Source organism: Heterodontus francisci, chromosome 8 (assembly GCF_036365525.1).
Source record: "Heterodontus francisci isolate sHetFra1 chromosome 8, sHetFra1.hap1, whole genome shotgun sequence".
Classification (NCBI taxonomy): Eukaryota; Metazoa; Chordata; class Chondrichthyes; order Heterodontiformes; family Heterodontidae; genus Heterodontus; species Heterodontus francisci.
Genome location: NC_090378.1, coordinates 124,894,016 through 124,901,705, shown reverse-complemented (window position 1 = coordinate 124,901,705; position 7,690 = coordinate 124,894,016).

The following is a 7,690-nucleotide window of genomic DNA, read 5'->3' as shown; positions in this document are numbered from 1 at the left end:
CAGACAGTACTGGGTAACACACTCACACTCAGAGACACACACCTACAGACAGTACTGGGTAACACACCGACTCTCAGCGACACGCATCTACAGACAGTAATGGTTAACACACGCACACTCAGAGACCCACATCTACAGACAGTACTGGGTAACACACTCACACTCAGAGATACACTCCTACAGAGAGTACTGGGTAACACACCCACACTCGGAGTCACACACCTACAGACAGTACTAGGTAACACACTCACACTCAGAGGCACATACCTGCAGACAATTCTGGGTAACACACCCACACTCAGAGATACACATCTGCAGACATTTGTGGGTAACACACTCTGACTCAGAGACAGACACACGTACAGACAGTACTGGGTATCACACCCATACTCTGAGACACACACCTACAGTCAGTCTGGGTAACACACCCAAACTCAGAGATACACACCTGCAGACAGGACTGCGTAACATACTGACACTCGGAGACACACACCTACAGTCACTCTGGGTAACACACCCACACTCAGAGACACACATCTACAGACAGTACTGGGTAACAGTCACACCTACATTCAGAGATACACACCGACAGACTCCTCTGGGTAACAGTCGCAGACACACATCTGCAGACAGTACTGGGTAACACACCCACACTCAGAGATACACATCTGCAGACAGTAGTGGGTAACGCACTCAGACTCAGAGACAGACACACGTACAGACAGTACTGTGTATCACACCCATACTCAGAGACACACATCTACAGAAAGTACTGGGTAACACACACACTCAGAGAAACGCACCTACAGGCAGTACTGGGTAACACACTCACACTCAGAAACACACACCTACAGACAGTGCAGGGTAACAGTCACACCCACACTCAGAGACACACACCTAAAGACAGTACTGGGTAACACACCCACACTCAGAGAAACCCATCTGCAGACAGTACTGGGTAACAGTAAGAACCACACTCAGAGATACACACCTACAGACTCCACTGGTTGACAGTCAAAGACACACAACTGCAGAGAGTACTGGGTAACACACTCACACTCCGAGACACACAGCTACAGACAGTACTGGGTAACACACTCACACTCAGAGACACACACCTACAGACAGTACTGGGTAACACACCCACTCTCAGCGACACGCATCTACAGACAGTAATGGTTAACACACGCACACTCAGAGACCCACATCTACAGACAGTACTGGGTAACACACGCACACTCAGAGACAAACACGTACAGACAGTACTGGGTAACACACCCATACTCAGAGAAACGCATCTGCAGACTGTACTGGGTAACAGTAAGAACCACACTCGGAGATACACACCTACAGACTCCACTGGTTGACAGTTAAAGACACACATCTGCAGAGAGCACTGGGTAAAACACTCACACTCAGAGAAACACAGCTACAGACAGTACTGGGTAATACACTCACACTCAGAGACACAAACATACAGACAGTTCTGGGTAACACACCCACTCTCAGCGACACGCATCTACAGACAGTACTGGGTTACAGTCACACCTGCACTTAGAGATACACACCGACAGACTCCTCTGGGTTTCAGTCGCAGACACACATCTGCAGACAGTACTGGGTAACACACTCACAATCAGAGACACACACCTACAGAGAGTACTGGGTAACATACCCGCACTCAGAGATACACTCCTACAGAGAGTACTGGGTAACACACTCACACTCAGAGACACCCATCTACAGATAGTACTGGGTAACACACTCACTCTCAGAGTCACACACCTACAGAGAGTACTGGGTAACACACCCGCACTCAGAGATACACTCCTACAGAGAGTACTGGGTAACATACCCGCACTCAGAGATACACTCCTACAGAGAGTACTGGGGAACACACTCACACTCAGAGACACCCATCTACAGATAGTACTGGGTAACACACTCACTCTCAGAGCCACACACCTACAGAGAGTACTGGGTAACACACCCGCACTCAGAGATACACTCCTGCAGAGAGTACTGGGTAACACACTCACACTCAGAGACACCCATCTACAGATAGTACTGGGTAACACACTCACTCTCAGAGTCACACACCTACAGAGAGTACTGGGTAACACACCCGCACTCAGAGATACACTCCTACAGAGAGTACTGGGTAACACACCCACACTCGCAGTCACACACCTACAGACAGTACTAGGTAACACACTCACACTCAGAGGCACATACCTGCAGACAATTCTGGGTAACACACTCACACTCAGAGACACACACCGACAGTCAGTCTGGGTAACACACCCACACTCAGAGATACACATTTACAGACAGTAGTGGGTAACACACTCAGACTCAGAGACAGACACACGTGCAGACAGTACTGGGTATCACACCCATACTCAGAGACACACATCTACAGAAAGTACTGGGTAACACACTCACACTCAGAGAAACGCACCTACAGGCAGTACTGGGTAACACACTCACACTCAGAAACACACACCTACAGACAGTGCAGGGTAACAGTCACACCCACACTCAGAGACACACACCTAAAGACAGTACTGGGTAACACACCCACACTCAGAGAAACCCATCTGCAGACAGTACTGGGTAACAGTAAGAACCACACTCAGAGATACACACCTACAGACTCCACTGGTTGACAGTCAAAGACACACAACTGCAGAGAGTACTGGGTAACACACTCACACTCCGAGACACACAGCTACAGACAGTACTGGGTAACACACTCACACTCAGAGACACACACCTACAGACAGTACTGGGTAACACACCCACTCTCAGCGACACGCATCTACAGACAGTAATGGTTAACACACGCACACTCAGAGACCCACATCTACAGACAGTACTGGGTAACACACTCACACTCAGAGACAAACACGTACAGACAGTACTGGGTAACACACCCATACTCAGAGACACTCATCTGCAGACAGTACTGCGTTACACACTCACACTCATAGACACACTCCTACAGACAGTACTGGGTAACACACCCATACTCAGAGACACACACCTACAGATAGTACAGGGTGACAACCCGCGCTCAGTGACACACTCCTCCAGACCGTACCAGGTAACACACTCACACTCAGAGACACACACCTGCACACAATTCTGGGTAACACACTCACACTCAGAGACACACACCTACAGTCAGTCTGGGTAACGCACCCACACTCAGAGACACTCATCTGCAGACAGTACTGCGTTAAACACTCACACTCAGAGACACACTCCTACAGAAAGTACTGGGTAACACACCCATACTCAGAGACACACACTTACAGACAGTACTGGGTAACACACTCACACTCAGAGACACACACCTATAGTCAGTCTGGGTAACACACCCACACTCAGAGATACACAGCTACAGACAGTACTGGGTAACACTCACATTCAGAGACACACACCTGCAGACAGTAAAGGGTAATACACCCACACGCAGAGACACATATCTACAGACAGTACTGGGTAACACACTCACACTCAGAGACACACACCTACAGACAGTACTGGGTAACACACCAATTCTCAGCGACACGCACCTACAGACAGTACTGGTTAACACACGCACACTCAGAGACACACATCTACAGACAGTACTGGGTAACACACTCACACTCAGTGACACACACCTACAGACAGTACTGGGTAACACACTGACACTCAGAGACACATACCTACAGTCAGTCTGGGTAACACACTCACACTCAGAGACACATACCTACAGACAGTACTGGGGAGCACACCCATACTCAGAGATACACACCTCCAGACAGTACTGGGTAAGACACTCACACTCAGAGACACACACTTACAGACAGTACTGGGTAACACACCCACACTCAGAGACACATATCTGCAGACAGTACTGGGTAACATGCTTACACTCAGAGACACACACCTACAGACAGTACAGGGTAACAACACACACTCAGAGACACACTCCTCCAGATAGTACTTGGTAACACACTCACACTCAGAGACACACACCTACAGAGAGTACTGGGTAACACACCCGCACTCAGAGATACACTCCTACAGAGAGTACTGGGTAACACACCCACACTCGGAGTCACACACCTACAGACAGTACTAGGTAACACACTCACACTCAGAGGCACATACCTGCAGACAATTCTGGGTAACACACCCACACTCAGAGATACACATCTGCAGACAGTTGTGGGTAAAACACTCAGACTCAGAGACAGACACACGTACAGACAGTACTGGGTATCACACCCATACTCAGAGACACACACCTGCAGTCAGTCTGGGTAACACACCCAAACTCAGAGATACACACCTGCAGACAGGACTGCGTAACATACTGACACTCGGAGACACACATCTACAGACAGTACTGGGTAACAGTCACACCTACACTCAGAGATACACACCGACAGACTCCTCTGGGTAACAGTCGCAGACACACATCTGCAGACAGTACTGGGTAACACACTCACACTCAGAGACACACACCTACAGAGAGTACTGGGTAACACACCCGCACTCAGAGATACACTCCTACAGAGAGTACTGGGTAACACACTCACACTCAGAGACACCCATCTACAGATAGTACTGGGTATCACACTCACTCTCAGAGACACACACCTACAGAGAGTACTGGGTAACACACCCACACTCGGAGTCACAGACCTACAGACAGTACTAGGTAACACACTCACAGTCAGAGGCACATACCTGCAGACAATTCTGGGTAACACACTGACACTCAGAGATACACATTTGCAGACAGTAGTGGATAACACACTCAGACTCAGAGACAGACACACGTACAGACAGTACTGGGTATCACACCCATACTCAGAGACACACATCTACAGAAAGTACTGGGTAACACACACACTCAGAGAAACGAACCTACAGGCAGTGCTGGGTAACATACTGACACTCGGAGACACACACCTACAGTCACTCTGGGTAACACACCCACACTCAGAGACACACACCTACAGACAGTGCAGGCTAACAGTCACACCCACACTCAGAGACACACACCGAAAGACAGTACTGGGTAACACACCCACACTCAGAGAAACGCATCTGCAGACAGTACTGGGTAACAGTAAGAACCACACTCAGAGATACACACTTACAGACTCCACTGGTTGACAGTCAAAGACACACATCTGCACAGAGTACTGGGTAAGACACTCACACTCAGAGACACACAGCTACAGACAGTACTGGGTAATACACCCACACTCAGAGACACATATCTACAGACAGTACTGGGTAACACACTCACACTCAGAGACACAAATATACAGACAGTACTGGGTAACACACCCACTCTCAGCGACACGCATCTACAGACAGTGCTGGGTTACAGTCACACCTGCACTCAGAGATACACACCGACAGACTCCTCTGGGTTTCAGTCGCAGACACACATCTGCAAACAGTACTGGGTAACACACTCACACTCAGAGACACACACCTACAGAGAGTACTGGGTAACATACCCGCACTCAGAGATACACTCCTACAGAGAGTACTGGGTAACACACTCACACTCAGAGACACCCATCTACAGATAGTACTGGGTAACACACTCACTCTCAGAGACACACACCTACAGAGAGTACTGGGTAACACACCCGCACTCAGAGATACACTCCTGCAGAGATTACTGGGTAACACACCCACACTCGCAGTCACACACCTACAGACAGTACTAGGTAACACACTCACACTCAGAGGCACATACCTGCAGACAATTCTGGGTAACACACTCACACTCAGAGACACACACCGACAGTCAGTCTGGGTAACACACCCACACTCAGAGATACACATTTACAGACAGTAGTGGGTAACACACTCAGACTCAGAGACAGACACACGTGCAGACAGTACTGGGTATCACACCCATACTCAGAGACACACATCTACAGAAAGTACTGGGTAACACACTCACACTCAGAGAAACGCACCTACAGGCAGTACTGGGTAACACACTCACACTCAGAGACACAAATATACAGACAGTACTGGGTAACACACCCACTCTCAGCGACACGCATCTACAGACAGTGCTGGGTTACAGTCACACCTGCACTCAGAGATACACACCGACAGACTCCTCTGGGTTTCAGTCGCAGACACACATCTGCAAACAGTACTGGGTAACACACTCACACTCAGAGACACACACCTACAGAGAGTACTGGGTAACATACCCGCACTCAGAGATACACTCCTACAGAGAGTACTGGGTAACACACTCACACTCAGAGACACCCATCTACAGATAGTACTGGGTAACACACTCACTCTCAGAGACACACACCTACAGAGAGTACTGGGTAACACACCCGCACTCAGAGATACACTCCTGCAGAGATTACTGGGTAACACACCCACACTCGCAGTCACACACCTACAGACAGTACTAGGTAACACACTCACACTCAGAGGCACATACCTGCAGACAATTCTGGGTAACACACTCACACTCAGAGACACACACCGACAGTCAGTCTGGGTAACACACCCACACTCAGAGATACACATTTACAGAGAGTAGTGGGTAACACACTCAGACTCAGAGACAGACACACGTGCAGACAGTACTGGGTATCACACCCATACTCAGAGACACACATCTACAGAAAGTACTGGGTAACACACTCACACTCAGAGAAACGCACCTACAGGCAGTACTGGGTAACACACTCACACTCAGAAACACACACCTACAGACAGCGCAGGGTAAAAGTCACACCCACACTCAGAGACACACACCTAAAGACAGTACTGGGTAACACACCCACACTCAGTGAAACCCATCTGCAGACAGTACTGGGTAACAGTAAGAACCACACTCAGAGATACACACCTACAGACTCCACTGGTTGACAGTCAAAGACACACAACTGCAGAGATTACTGGGTAACACACTCACACTCCGAGACACACAGCTACAGACAGTACTGGGTAACACACTCACACTCAGAGACACACACCTACAGACAGTACTGGGTAACACACTCACACTCAGAGACAAACACGTACAGACAGTACTGGGTAACACACCCATACTCAGAGACACTCATCTGCAGACAGTACTGCGTTACACACTCACACTCATAGACACACTCCTACAGACAGTACTGGGTAACACACCCACACTCAGAGACACATATCTGTAGACAGTGCTGGGTAACACACCCACACTCAGAAACACACACCTGCACACAATTCTGGGTAACACACTCACACTCAGAGACACACACCTACAGTCAGTCTGGGTAACGCACCCACACTCAGATACACTCATCTGCAGACAGTACTGCGTTACGCACTCACACTCAGAGACACACTCCTACAGAAAGTACTGGGTAACACACCCATACTCAGAGACACACACTTACAGACAGTACTGGGTAACACACTCACACTCAGAGACACACACCTATAGTCAGTCTGGGTAACACACCCACACTCAGAGATACACAGCTACAGACAGTACTGGGTAACACACCCACACTCAGAGATACACACGTACAGAAAGTACTGGGTAACACACTCACACTCAGAGACACACACCTTCGGACAGTAATGGGTAATACACCCACACTCAGAGACACATATCTACAGACAGTACTGGGTAACACACTCA